General features: G+C 39.4%; 1 pseudogene across 1 annotated transcript; it reads right to left on the bottom strand.

Annotated features, from left to right (window-relative positions):
* Nucleotides 1-685: 685 nt before the first annotated feature.
* On the bottom strand, nucleotides 686-14,695 carry LOC146486168 (uncharacterized; annotated as a pseudogene). Its single transcript, XR_014859551.1, has 4 exons — nucleotides 14,323-14,695; nucleotides 9,492-9,750; nucleotides 1,467-1,591; nucleotides 686-1,092 (listed from the first exon to the last, which is right to left on the bottom strand). The product of XR_014859551.1 is annotated as an uncharacterized LOC146486168 (transcript).
* Nucleotides 14,696-15,931: the final 1,236 nt, after the last annotated feature.

Raw genomic sequence — 15,931 nt, 5'->3', positions numbered from 1 at the left:
ATTGACACCTCGTGTGATCTACTTCAACACCAGTTGGCAAGTGATATCACATCATTGTTTACTGTGACTGTGATACACGTTTTTCGTAAGAACCATTTTCAAAAAGACCGTTAAGGATAACATTAGACAAAAAAACATACCCCAGACTGAGAGTCAAATGACAGCGTCTTTATTTTCACCATTCGATTTATTTTTTGGAAACGAGAAATATGAACACGGGTAAAATAAAATGAAAATCATGTTAACCTTTAGTCTATACAGGAGTTTGGTTACCCGACAGCCATGCAAGAGTTACTGGCACGAAATCCTGTACAGTAAGGCGCGCATGCAAGCATGCCACGGGTAACTTGATACAGAGGAAGGCCGCTTTACGGACACCCGCTTAATACGGACACTTCTTATTACGGAGAGTTTTCTTGGTCCCGCTCCACACACTGATTTTCATTTAAATTAACCCGCTTAATAAGAACATCCTGGCGGGAAATAATGCTTTTCTATAGGTTCCTGGTCTCGCGTACACATTGGTTTGTGGAAATTATATATGCAACAGGAAACTTAAGAACATCTTACGAACGTTTTCAGGCTCAAATTGCCAAAAAATAAGAACCTTCAATCTAAGCCCCAAAAGGTGACGTTTGTATATAAAAGAAAGAGTGTACCCGGTATAGCTTCAACAGTATCTGGGTTATTTATAAGAATACTTACCAGTGCAACTCTGTTCACATGTATGGTAATAAAGTGGTGAGTCAAAGCATTCCATATCTTGACAACCTCCTCCTGTACATGACTGATAACATACGCCATCCTCCACACTGTCACATTCGTCAGGAACAATATCCTCTATGGTACACTGGTCCTTGTTAATTGTACAACTTTGTTCACATTTTTCTCCTTGGCTGGGACACTGGAGATTGCAGTTACCCTTGGTACAACTTTGCTCGCAGCTGTTGCCGTGACATTCCAGGCCACATCCGCCACCAGTACAAGACTGCTCACAAGTATCCGCTTCACAAATCACTGTCTCGCAGTTTCCTCCTGTACAGCTGAATTCACATTTTGTGGAGGCGGAACATTTCATGTTGCAATTTCCACCTGAAATAAGGCAGACGTTTATTGTTACTTACTAGGAACAATTAACGTTACAGTAGTGACTGCGCCGTGCATATACGAAAATTCCAATGACACTAAATGACCTACAACTAAAAGACTAAGCTTGTACGTCACAAGAGAACTCTAGTCCTCGGTATTTTAGAACAGCATAAATTTTAGGGAGACCTTCATAAGGACAACTAAACTCCCTTTTGATCGTCTACTTCCAGAAAATAGGATATTTTTTGACTATGGCGTCATTTTACTACAACTACCATAATTCTTCGCCGTCATGAAATTGTCCTATTGGCAAAAAGAGTCCAAGGAATTTGCCAGTTAAGGGGTTAATAGATCGATTAATCACTTAGGAAACTCACCAGTGCAATATTGTTTACACGAATGGTAATCTTCGGAATTGAAACACTCCAAGTCGCAGTCTCCTGCTATACAATTCTGCTCGCATACTCCATTGTCTAAGCTGTCGCACTCTTCTGGGACAATTGCCACAGCATTGTTCACAACGAAAAAGAGCGCCAACAGCAGCTGCATTGTTGTTCTCATTATCGGCGTAAATCGTCTGCAGTGAGAAACGTATGCACGCATGAAAACTAATCATAGATGTGTGTTTTTTACAAGCGCAAATTGCAAGTAAAACCGTAGAAAAATTAGATTATTATTGATACTTTTATACAATATACTTGTGAATTTTTTAATTTAAAAACTTTTATTGTAAAATTGATTAATTCAGTCCCTGGGCTGCAATGTGATTTTGAAATAAACCATCTACCATCTACTAAAGGAAATGTCAGCTTTTGTTCAGTGACTCTTTCAAAAGGTAAAAGTCGACCACACTTGCACCAATGAACATCTAAAATAAATGTTCAGTTTTCTTAAGGTTTGCTTTGCCAGATTTCTTAAACCGCAATTACTAAGTGTCTTTGGCTACGAATGGCCCGGATGGAAATGGATTGTGAGGCTACGTACAGGTCACTTTACTAGCTAGAGCCAATAATTTTTAAAGTCAGATTTTAATGTTATTTCAGCGCACGTTTTTTTTAACTAGACATAACTTATCGATGACATCAATGACAGCAATGAAGTATATCAGTTGATTAGTCATTGATTATTGCCGATGATCAATGAGTAATCGATGAATAATCGATAGGCCACAAAATTTTCAATCATCGATTAGTCATTGATTGCATTGATTAGTCATCGATCTAATCTCGTCGCTACACAAATCATACCAAATCGAAAATAAAGAAATAGAAACAATTTCATATTTACATTAATAGAATGAAACAACCGCCTTAGACGGAAACTTTTACCCCGGCAAGAAAACTTGTCGAAAATCAGGAGAGTGAGACAGACAACTCAACCTTCTGAATATTTTCTTTTCGGTAATTTTATCGTCCATCAAATCAATGATGCATGCCGTTTTGCTTTTCTCGTAGATGGCCTATACATTGTAATAGACTAAAGACGAGTCTTGGCTTCCTATGAATTTAGTTACTTTCCCCGTTTAACCATGCATGAGTGTACAACTCCTCTTTACCTATAGCTGTTATAATCGTCGCGAACCACTCACGTAAAGATTCATAAAAGGAAAGTCAGTTATAAATTATGTGCAGCATAATAATATATGTGTAATCAATGAGTAATCGATGGGTAATCAATATGTAATCGATGAGTAATCAGTAGCATCAATGAATAATCGATAACATCGAAAAGTGATCGAAAGGCCACAAAATTTTTGTTCATCGATTAGTCATCAGGACGCACCAAAACCGTTAACCAGGAGATCCGCCATTAGTACCGCCAGGAAGAGCCGCTCATTAGAAGATTACTTCATGAATCCTTTGCGCTAAGCGTGGGAACAACGTCAGCTGGAGAACCTTTGGCCGCCGCAATATTAACTATCTCTGCTTGTAAGTGTTGGAAAAGAAATATTGGGTTGTACTCGTTTTGTAATGGGGAGCCGTAGATTATGCTGTTTCTTGGAGTGATTTTGTGTTTTCATAGCAGCGTTTTTGACACCTCAGTAAAGACATTTAAAAAATTAGATTAAAAAATTGACATAACGAGTTGAAAACCCACACATTTCTCGAAAATTCTTGTTCATTTGTCGCGTAAGAAATATTTTTGCGTCTTTCAATAACTTTCCTTATCTTGCAGCAAATAATGTCGTCTTCTTTTTAGATGATAAAACAGCTTCGTTTAGCTTATTCAAAAGTTGAATAAGTTCATGTTCATTACTCGCGGTTTCATCAATCAAACCTTGGTAGGATGCCTCTAAATGTTTCATATCCATGAGCTTGGTTAAAAGCTTCTTTATTTTTTTCCTTTTGAACTTCTTTTAAAGCAGCTTTGTCTCCGGCACATTTTGCTTGAATTTCTTTAAAACATTTTTCCAGATTTAGTTAAATTTCTGTGCATTTGCCTTCAGTTGGAGCTTTCGAAAAAGTTTGAAAAACATCTTTATTAACTTTGCGGATTAAAAATTTCTAAACACACGTTTTTAAATACATTAAATAAAAACATGATTGTCTATTTCTCTCGTGGTAACCGAGCGTGACAGACATTTTCAACGTGTGGTAAAAATAAAACTAACATGATTATGTTGTGCCATACGATTTGGGCATTTTTAACAGAACTTTCCAGACCAGTTTGGCATAACGATGTAGGAAACATTAAATTTGAAGTCGTTCAAGCAATGGACGAGCTGAAAGATACACAACAAGTCGTTTCGCAATCTTTCAATTATGTTCCAGAAGGTTCTCCATAACGTCATTGGTAGTTTAAAAACAAAAAAGGGGTTTCCCTGCTTTTGTTTTAGTACATTCCTTAGTACTTAACTTTTTTCAAGCGTTAAGAAATGTATAAACATTTATTTACAAACATGATGTGTCCATGTTATTTGCCAAGGTTACATCAAAATATTGACTCTAAGCAATAGAAGTAATCTTAGCACTTGAAAAAATTCTGTGACATGGCATTTATTTCTTTAATAGGAAAAAATTCTGGGGCACACTGCCCTGGAGCGCACATTTGTTTTTACTGAATTTAACTGAATTGAGGCCTATTTAAAGTCGTTTATTAGAGCCTCAATTCAGTTAAATTGAGTTAAATTCTGTAAAAAAAAAATGCTCTCAAACTCTCATCACCCGCTGCATGGGAAAGGAGACTTCATTCCATTTCGGTTTAGCTGATAATTGTGCTGCGCGCATAACGAATCAACGCAGTTCTTACCTCAATTAACATTCCGACCCCACATAAGTCACGCACACTGATTTGCTGCTCGAGCCAAATTTGCCGTTCAAACGATATAACTGAGGCGTCCCATCAATCTAAATGGAGTGAAGAATGCTTCCAAATAGCAGTATTTCCCGAATAAAAGCGCAGTTGCACCTCGTAAGCCGGGTACCTCGGACCGGGGGCTTCAGGAGAGTAGTAAGACAAATAACACTTTTTCTTCAAAGGCATTTCGCTCTCTTTTGATCATATCAGGGAGCGAAGCGAGTAAAGCGAGCTGAGAGGCTCGGAAGAGAGCGAAACGCCGTTGAGGAAAAAGTGTCCTTTGTCTGACTCCGGCTTTACTACTCCATCTTCACTGGTCTGTAAATCGGGCTGTTATCGACACCCTCCAACGATGCTTCATGCTTGGAGCATCATACTATTTCAACTTACCCACTAGAAAATGTGAAGCATATTATTCGATAAGACCACTCCCTTAAGACACCTTCTGTTGTCGTAGAGTGAGCAAGTGTACGGAAATTTGAACCCTTGACATGACATTAAAAGGAGGTGAATAAAGTTGTAATTCTACTTACCGTGCCTCTTCTGAAGTCCCGAGATAAACGGTTTTCAGTGATTAGAGGGCGTCAATTGGATTTTATATAATCTGAATTCTGCATGCATTTTAATTGGTTATAACTTATAAGCTATTGGAGGACAGACTCATACATGACGTCGACATTTACAACTTTTGCTTCTTTATTATCAGTGACACACTCGGCTGCGCCTCGAGTGCCACTTTTTTGTCTTACCACATTTTGACGTCATCTGTGATCTATTACTGAACAGACGCACGGCAGCATGGAATCTATTTGTTAATTATACAATGGCCAGTGAAAAACTCGCGTTGTGATTAGTGGAGCGGAGTTTGTGATATAGACACACAATTTACGTCATCGAGTGGGGTGACCAGCGCACGTGATCAGAGTCTAGAGTCCAGCCAGAGTGACTGGTCAATAAAGTTTTGCAAACTGTTTTTGCGAGTAGCGGTAAAAAAAGGCAAATTTTCGCAAGAAAGGAAAACTATCCTATGAAAAATTGGATAAAGACCGTTTAGAGGGACCTCAACCAGGTTAAGACAAAACTAGATCTTTGTTGTGTCGTGAAAAGGAGGGAAATATTTGCCCAAATTTGTCGCCGATAGAAATCCGCCAATGGCGAGTAATCGAACACAAATCACATAAGTGAATCACAGTGAAGCGACTGGCATGCTGTAATATTTTGGGGGTAGAAATTCCTACTGGAATAAAGGTTAGTTTTGAAAATATTGTTAGTGAAATTCTTTTGATTTTGATTCTTTTTGATTCCCAATTGCGTGTCTGTAGTAGTCAGAAAGTTTGCTGGACTCAGCTCAGTCAACGCGATGCTCGCTCACGAAATGTGTTGAAATGTCTTGGTTATTGTATAAAACAAATAGATTCCATTTTGCCGTGGGTCTGTACTCTGATAACGCACAGAGGACGTCAAAACCTGGTAAGAACATCAGTCACGCTACACGCCTCCAGCTCGTAGCGTACTTCTTTGTTCTCACCACGTTTTGACGTCATCTGTGGGTTATCAGAGTACAGACGCACGGCAAAATGGAATCTATTTGTTAATTAGTAAACTGGGAGCGGGGAACCGGGAACGGAAGTCTGGAAACGAGTGTACAGCGGTAATCCGCATAATAATTCAAAATAATGCAACTGAAAGAGCCTCTCTAAGGTTTATCTTAGATTTTCTCGGCAGATATTCAGGGTTAAAATTTCATGACAGGAATTAAGAATCTCACCTCAGGAAAGATTAGAAGCTTTTGTGAATAATTTGGTTTATCTTTGATGTGATGGCTCCGACTTCTCTGGGTATACAAATACAAGTGTTTGCGTTTACAACTTTACTAAGGTAAAAGGTGTAAAAAAAAAGCTGATTTGTGAGAAAACAGCCGAAAGCTCGCTCAAACTAAAAACAAAGGTAAAATTCCAAACAAGAATCCTTTGAGCAAACCTCTTTGCATTAGAAACATTGCAAAATGCATAGAAACCTTACGCCTTCGTCAAACAGTAAATTAGTTTTACGTTTTAGACTAAACTTACCGATTTTTGAAGACTCCAAAAGAGGCAGCCTAGTTCAAGGCAAAAACTCGAAATTCTATACTGAAAATTTCTCTCCCAGTGGCTCAGCTTTAAATCAGAGATTTGAGTGAAATTGAAACATTCGGCGTATATTTATATAAAACATACTAACCACATCATATAATTATAATGGTGCACGACTTGTCAACCAATTTCGCGCGTTCGTTTAGGGGCGCGAGCAACCCACCCATTTGAGCAACCTCTGCCTTTTAGGGCAGATGTGTTCCATCAGGCTGGACTTTCAAAAGGTTCTGGTTTTCCGTTTTAAAGGAGAAAATAAAAGAGGCATTGATCTAAATTAATTGCGAACTAAATTGGTCTCTCAAAACGTTTTCGAATTTAATTTGGCGTGGCAAAACGACAAAAGTTTCTGGGATTTATTATCGATAGGCCTAGGCGAACGTGTGTAGCGGTTTGTGTGTCGGCAAAAATTTTGCGTGCTAAAAGACTGCCTTATTTGTTGTCTCGATCTGTTACCTCATCGTAACGCTAACGCTACACGAACACCTACAAACACAAACTCTGCCAAAAGATGCAGATTTCAGAAAGGAAAAATAATCGTCGAAAGAAATGGTAGCAACCTTTATAGAAATGTTGACTTCGAATACTCACCCTGGAATACTGTGCTCCGTGACTTCGCCCAACGCGAGTCGTCTAATTACACTGCAAACGGCGACCTCGCGTTAAAAGCTTCCCTTTCATCTCAGTATTATTATTATTATTATTATTGAATTCTTTTGCGGATCCGCGCTGTGCACTAGTTCCCAGACTCCCTTCCCGGTTTCCCTTTCCCAATACCCGTTCCCCGTTCTTCGTTTTAGTCACATCCGCGTCAATTTGCAGTAGCTAAAGCCGGCGACACACTTGGCGATTTTATACGCTGATCGCGGCGATCGGCGTATTAAATCGCCGATATCTGACATGCCAGATATTTAAATTCGCCGACATTCGCCAAGTGTGCCCGTTCCCGCGATTTTCTACGCTCACCACTGCGAATCGCCAGTACAGTCAACCCGTCAGGTTGAGCAATTTTATCACAATGACTTTTCGAAACTGCCACATCCCCGCGATCGGCGAAAAAAATCGCCAAGTGTGTCCGCAATAATCGGGGGCGAAAATCGTTTGGGCGATCAAAGTCGCCGCGATCGGCGTATAAAATCGCCAGGTGTGTCGCCGGCTTCAGAGGTAAATCTTTACGGTTTTTATGACAGCGCACTTCAAACCAATCGTCACGCCATGGCCAGTGTTGTGACGTTATGCAGAAGTGGTATACATGTCAAATTACCCGCTCGTATGTTGGGGCTGTTTAGCTTGAAAGTTTTCTTGACTGGATGGAAACGGATTAAACAAAAGAAAATACGCGACATTTTTCTTGAATCAGTGGAGTGTAATAGTACATTCATATTAAAAAGAAAGTACAAACGCAGCTAGGCAAGCAAAACAGTGTAGTAAATTCATGAATAACTGAATGATCATGATCATCGCAGTTTTTATGTCTTATTTTGGGGCTGAGCCTGAATGTTCTTACAGTTTTTTGGCAATGTGAGCGTGAAAAGTTCGTTGAGTTACCTTTGATAGTATTTCCATAAATCTATCCCATCTATGCAGACACGCCCACTTGAGACACCCATCATTTAGGTTAATTAGACCATACAGACTGAAGTTTTACACGTATAATTATATCCGTATTTATACCATTAATTTTAAAACACATTTTGTCAAAATAAACATGATCTTAACTAACTTTCAGCCTTGGTAATGTTCTTAGTATGTTCTTAAATTTTAGCTTATCTCAGCCTCAACGTTCTAATAAAAAAAGAGTGTATTAAAAACCAAGAGACAGTTTCCCTTAACATGATTTATTCTTTTTAATTTTCAATATTCTATCAGTCCTGTTCTTCCGATCGTAAATCACACGATCACTTAAATACTCAGTTCTGTAATCATCATCCATAGTGAAGGAAACAAGCTGACTGTTCTAAAATTAAAATGCAGTGCAAAATTTCGTTATTCCGATCCAGGATTTCTCTGTTCTCATTGAATAATTCTATTTACTTCCTCCGACAAACTAACCTTGGTTTAGAACATTTTTGCTTTACGAACTTTCTAGCGCTTACGTAAAAAGAGTTCGAATTATTGCGTTGGACGTTTTCCTGCCCATCACAATTTTTAAAATATGGAAAAGCCCTGAGTACGAGGTTGCCGTGGGTCAGTACTGGAGAATATAGCTAAAAACCAATGTTGGGAGCATTTCATCCCTCCGTTAGTCAGCTCTTGCCAATATTTTGACCATAGCCATACAATGATAATATGATTAAAAGACACCAAATAACGCTAAAAACAAAACCGAAACACCGCATGAAGCGATTTTGTTGCTGCCGGAGAGAGATGGTTAAATTTTGTAGGCTAACGACTAACAAGACCGTGGCCCACTGATTCCGTACCTTAACGGAATTTAGAAATGTTGGTTTTAAGAAGGGATGGAAAACCCTTGGTAAAATTAAAAAAAAATTCTTGGAAAAAACAAACAAACACAACCCATATGACGCTGACTCCGAATTTCAACCTGAGAGGGCCATAGGTGCTGACGGGAGGCGAATGTTCTCGCCACTAGCCATCCCTGTTGCACACAGGCTCTTTCTATATCTTGACCAATTTACCCGTTGCCTGCAAATCACCTTTATTGTTTCCTTTTAATTCCTGTTACTCCTGTTGGCCTTTGTTCCTTAAACGATGACCTGTGCAGCGACACTACGTTGAATAATGGGTGGAAGGGGAGAGGGGTAGGAACCTTATTATCATGTGAAAGAGGGACCAAAACTACACTTGCAAGTAAACATTATTTTATTGCTAATAATACAAGGAAGTGCCACACCATGAACAAACGGGTTTTTTATAATAACCCGATGTATAGACATTGAAAAATCTTGTAAATCCTGGGTAAAGAGTTTCTTTTCGAGGATTCCTCGACAATATGAACGTCATGTGTTTTAAAACTCTTCGATGGTGCACCTGCCTCTCAAGTTAAATCTACATTTCTGTTTACATTTTTCTGCTTGACTGGGACACTGGAGATTGCACTTGCCAACGGTACATACTTGCTTACAGCTGTTCCCGTGACATTCCAGGCCACATCCGCCACCAGTGCAAGACTGCTTGCAAGTATCCGCTTCACAAATCACTGTCTTGCAGTTTCCATCTCTACAGCTAAATTCGCATTTTGTGGGGGCGGAACATTTCATGTTGCAATTTCCTCCTGAAATAAGGCAGACGCTAATTGTTACTTACTGCGAACAATTTACGTTACAGTAATGACTGCACCGAGCATATACGACACGTTCTAATGACACTAAATGACATACAACTGAGACAAAAGTCTTGGGACAAATTTTTAATCACGTCATTTCCTGTTATGCGTGCGACAGTAACATTTATGCAAAAATAAAAACTATTTCTTTCTCAACACCCACCCCCTTAAATGATTAGTGGAAATCCACATCGTTTTAAAGGGAAGGGCCGAAGAAGTACAATGAGATCATGATGGATAGCATGCATGGCTTCTTGGTCAGATCATTATAAATAGCATACGTTGTAACATTTACCCCAAACCCTTTTGTCCACCATTGTACGGGCTCCAAAAACTGCACTATGCTATGAATACAAATTCCCTTAAAAGACATTGATATTTAACAACAACCAACTGAGCCATCTTTTGCGTCGTTGGAGATATACAGAGACTGAAGCTATTTGAAATGAGTACAAGTTTAGAAAGTTCTTTGTATACGAGATCGGATGGTCAGTCGCTTGTTAAAGCATTTTATGAGAAAAATTAAAAGTAACGCTGTTCGACGTTTCGATGTTTCAAACATCATTATCAAGAACGTGATGCCTATACTGGCATGTACGCGTGATGCTAAATATGGCCTCATTGACTCCCATTGTGTGCTTTGCAAATTTATAAAACTATCCTAGCTAATGGAATAGTTTGAGTCACAAAGATAGCGTTCTTGTGTTACGCCTCTTATCGTTGCACCGGAAATTCCATTACTGCGTGATATTTTATCGTTGTGTTACTAAAAATCATACCGTAAATTCCTTTCTCATAACGTCATGCTTATCAGTGACCTTTCCTTCGCTCTTTGTGGTTCTAAAGCTGTCAAACAAAGCGCGATTCCTTCGCCAGGAACTCTCCAATTTCCCCCGTTTTAAATGTCGAGTGCTTGTTAGAAGTTATTCTTTCGATTTACCGCTTCAAAATGGTAAATGTTCCGTTAGAAAACGGCACATTTGAGTCGACAACATAATAACAATATGGCCGCCACAAATTTAATCCGAGTTTAATGAATAAATCAAATGATGCTTTGACGTCACACAGGTAGGGGTGAGTGGGTCCCCTCCCTCGCGATATACGCGACAAGAATGGATTTTGATTGGCCTGCTTTTGTTGAAGACAATCAGAACAATACATCCCTACAAGGAGAGGGCAGAGTTTAATGAACAAGATTCCCCTAATGCAATTTACACGGAATGCTTAATGTAGCCCCATTTATTCCCCATTGTATGCTTTGCAGATTTTTTAGCCTGTTCCAGGCTCCTAGAGAGATGCACGAAGGAGAGTGCGAGGGGACGAAAACCATTCCCCCCTCGTTTTCGTCCCCTCGCACTCTCCTTCGCGCATCTCTCTAGGAGCCTGGAACAGGCTACAGATTTTTAAAAACTATCCTCCCTTCGCAATTGAATGAATGGTTTTATTCAGAGAGGCTGCGTGGTATTTTGTCGTTGTGTTACTGGGAATCATACCGGAAATTACTCTGCGATAACGTTATGACCCCGCTGGAACTGGTCTGGCTTCCTTCGCGTTGAATTATTCGATCTGTTTGTGAAAGCGTAATTTCTTCGCTGTGAACTCTCCCAATTTCCACCGTTTAAACTGTCGAGTACTACTTAGAAGTTATTATTTCGATTAAACGCTTGAAAAAGGTTTGTTTTCTTTCTGAAAACGGCAGAGTCTTAAATTCATACATGTGGCCGCCATTGAACGAAAACAACCTTTCAAATGAGTTGCTTTGACGATACACAAGTAGAGATGAGTGGGTCCCCTCCCTCGTGATATATGCACCGATACTGGATTTTGATTGGGCCGTTTTTGTTGAAGACAATCAGAACAATAGATCCCTTCTAGGCGAGAGCAGAATTTAATCCAGGTTTAATGAATAAATCAGATGGTGATTTGACGTCACACGGGAAGGGACGAGTGGGTCCCCTCCCTCGTGATATGCGGGGATATGCGCACCAATTATAGATTTTGATTCGGTCGCTTTTGATGAAGACAATCAGAACAATACATCCCTACCAGGAGAGGACAAAGTTTCATGCATAAATTAATGTGCAGATTTGTGACTACGACGAAGAAAAAAAAAAAAAGAAATCTACCCGTTTATAGACACGGTATGCCCCTCAGGACATCCCGCGTAATGAAGAAAACGTTTAATGTCGGGGTTTCTAAAAGAGTTGAGTTTGAATAAGTGAAATCTTATTCGATGGCATTACTGCGCGCTTCATTTTTATGTAAATAAGTTAGCAGAATATTAAACTTCGCACGAATCGAATCCGATTGCACGTTTAACGATGGTTTGAGCTCTTGTATCAACAACATTTCATAAATAAGGCGGTGAAATTTATTCCGGCCCTTTTTGAGGACCGAAAGATTGTTCGCGATGGTTGATTGCTCGACCCCATGTTGTTTCATGTGTTTCCCAATCGAAGATCTTGAGCTTGTACTTTCAGTGGCAACTGACGATATTCATAGAGAATCGAAACTGCAGTCTTGGCTGAGAAACAACACTAAACACTTGTCAGAAGAAATCGCTGAAGCATCCTAGAGACTCCCATAACAGTTACTGGCTGTCTTAGCTTTCAATATCTGCCGGATACGAGCGAACGCACAAAACAATGGAGATACATATCCATGTCAGCTCTAAGAATATAATACTTGTCTTTCAGTCACGAAGCAACAGAGCTGAAAAAACTGCAAGGGGCCAAAGCTCTCGCGAAAGCGAGAGACAACAGTGATCAACTTTGTAAAGACGTGGATCTGATAGACTCTCATATACGTGATAAACGAACACCCTGCAATCTCACCGCAGGTTATTAGCATTAACATGAAATCACGAGTAACGAATTCCACGGATCCTATGTCTTCATAGATGACATATATTTAGCGCTGTCTCCTAAAGACGCGGATCTATTAAGCGACTCTCATATACGTGATAAACGAACAGCTTGCAATCTCACTGCAGATAAGCATTAAATCACGAGTCAGTTAAGAAATCCACGGATCCCACGTCTTGATAGATAGCATTTATTTAGCGCTGTCTGATATCTTGCAGTTAATCCGAGCCGGTGAACCTGGACAAAGGCCACAGAGCTACTATACCCAATGGCATATGAAAAACTTCTACTAACAGCTCAGAATGATCATTAAATTAATCTGCATTCAGTATATTTCAGTTTTTCCCTTCATGATCAAGATTAACGTCTCATTAAGCAGAGATAAGCTATAAAGGCTTTAAGACCAATCTTTTTGCGAACTGCAGGAGTCGTGCATGCCCGTCAACACTTCTAAACTCTTGGCCAACAAGGGCCAATTTGAGTGATATACAATTCGCGATTTGCTTAAGTTCAAATCAGTCAATGAGGCTTAAAGGGGCCGTGTCACCTATTTTTAGTATCACTATGAATAGCCAAAAAGCATATTTCTCTCAATGGAATCGTTAAAATAATGGCAGCGTTTTGTTAACAATAAACCTATTAGTGCACAGAAGCAACTTTTAATTATTTTTGGCTGCCGATGGCTGGGATGGAAATGGATTGCGACTTGAAAAAATTGGCCAGTTTTTTTAAGTTCTTCCTGTGTATTTTAGAGAAGTCGCTAAAAATTGGTTATGGTTTGTTCTTCCTGGGAGAAAAACCTTAACGTTTTCTTCCCGATGTTGCAAGAGCAATTTCATGTTACAAAACAGCTTCTTTGTCAAATATTTGAGCAGCTTTGACCAAAATACAGCAAGATCGCCGTGACAGGGCCTCTTTAAGCAATATTTGGTAGAAAATTATTCGGAAGAATTAAGTCAGCACTGTATTTTTTATTGTAAAGAATGAGAATGGTAAATTATTCATTATGGAAATGAGTGTATTGTTTAAACACTACCCACAAATTTACTGGGTCTCATCGTTCACAGTTTATGCTTTTTAAGTGTCAACGCTTTTGCAATCGAGTATATGCAACAGGAAACTTAAAGGGGAAGTATCGTGGGGATTTTGAACTCTTTTGTTAAAAATGGTGAAATAAGACCTTCACTTTACTACAAAATGATTCTAGAACAACGAGAGGAGAGAAATCAACTCAATTATTGACAGGAACAATTCGTACTCTGTTCTAGCGCATTTTGGAAACAAAAATATGAAAACTTGAAAAACATTAGCCGAACATTTTTCAAGTTTCAATCCATTCCGATCCGACTCTGTCTCTGGCCAGAGGCACTAATCGAAAGTGATATTGGACCGGGGTGATAATTTATAACGACACTAGACAATTATTTGAAATAATTGTCTAGTTTCTGTTGTCAGACAAACATTTTTGGGTTTTCAAATGACATCAAATTTTCGTGATAGTTCCCCTTGAAGTACATCTTAAGAACGTTTTCAGGCTCAAATAACTAAAACATAAGAACGTTCAACCTGAGGCTCAAAATTAGACGTTTGTATATAAAAGAAAGAGTGTAACCGGTATAGCTTCAACAATATCTGAGTTATTTATAAGAATACTTACCACTGCAACTCTGTTCACATGTATGGTAATAAAGTGGTGAGTCAAAGCATTCCATATCTTGACAACCTCCTCCCCTACATGACTGCTTACATACGCCATCCTTCACACTGTCACATTCGTCAGGAACAATATCCTCTATGGTACACTGGTCTTCGTTACTTGAACACCGCTGTTCGCATTTTTCTGCTTGACTGGGACACTGCAGATTACAATTACCCTTGGTACAACTTTGCTCGCAGCTGTTCCCGTGACATTCCAGACCGCATCCGCCACCAGTACAAGACTGCTCACAAGTATCCGCTTCGCAAATCACTGTCTTTCAGTTTCCAGCTGTGCAGCTAAATTCACACTTTGTGGAGGCGGAACATGTCATGTTGCAATTTCCACCTAAAAAAAGGAAGATGTTAATTGTTACCTACTAGGAACAGTTCATGTTATAGTAGTGACTGCGCCAACCATATACGACAAATTCCAATGACACTAAATGACATACAACTAGGGCAGACGTCTTGAGGCAAATTCTCATTCGCGTTATTCTTGTAATACCTGCGACAGAAGCATTTCCAGTATTCTGGAATGAAAACCACCTGTCCCTGTTCCCTCAATGTGTTTGAAAATGGATAGTATGGCTTCTTGGTCAGGTCGTAAACATGCTATGAAAATTAGAAATTTATCAGGCATGGGTTGTAATATTTAGGTCAAGCCATTCTGCAGGCGTCAAAGTACACTATGTTACGAATACAAATTTTCTTAATTGAATAAATACTGACATCCAGGAACAACCAACTTATCCATCTTTTGATACAGATACAGAGACGCTGAAGCCATTTGAAATAAGTAGAAGTAGTATAAGTCGATACTGCCAAAGCCTAGGCAGTAATCTTGAGGTGAATATTTCAGTTGTTTACCAGTAAGTAATTGCTAGGAAAATTTGGAAAATTTGGGTGATCTTCGGTTATCCTCGTAGTCCGTAGTCTGTATTTTGTCACCAGTGGCTCTTTCTCAGGGCTTAAATAGTTTTAGAAAATCCTGGAAATCTTCTGAGCGTCGTGGTCACGTGATTGACGACGTCACCACGGTCACAATGTTATGGAAGGTACTTCAAGTAAACACCATGCATATGTAAATTTATGTTGCAATGCGCCTTAAACTCCAGATTTTCGCTTTTTGTGTCCTTTGCGTGTAGCACCCTTACTTTTGAGATGCATGAATGTTAATGGCCATTTCTATATACCTCACACCAATCTCTGTCTGACTACATTGATTTTTTTTCAAATTCAAATTTTTCAAACGCGTTTTGGGGCGTGGTCACGTGACTGATGACGCATGACATTAAATTTGATATGAGGAATATTTTATGGAAATTGTTATTTCCACGTGAGATTTTTAGGTGCAAAGGATTCTGGGAAGGTTGTTATTAGAATAATATATTACTTATTATTAGGAGTACAATCTGAGCTGAAATCCGTCCGGCAACGGACTGCTGACCGGACATCGTTGGTGAGGTACAAAGCCGGACAGAACTGTCCTGGGCAATAAAGCACATCGCTGGTTCTCCTCGAAGGAACCAAAAGGCCGATATAGATAGTCATCGACGAGGTTCCCGCCA

Source organism: Pavona decussata, unplaced genomic scaffold (assembly GCF_977016875.1).
Source record: "Pavona decussata unplaced genomic scaffold, jaPavDecu1.1 SCAFFOLD_21, whole genome shotgun sequence".
Lineage (NCBI taxonomy): Eukaryota > Metazoa > Cnidaria > Anthozoa > Scleractinia > Agariciidae > Pavona > Pavona decussata.
Note: the sequence above shows the minus strand (reverse complement) of the source record. Positions and strands in the feature narration are given on the sequence as shown.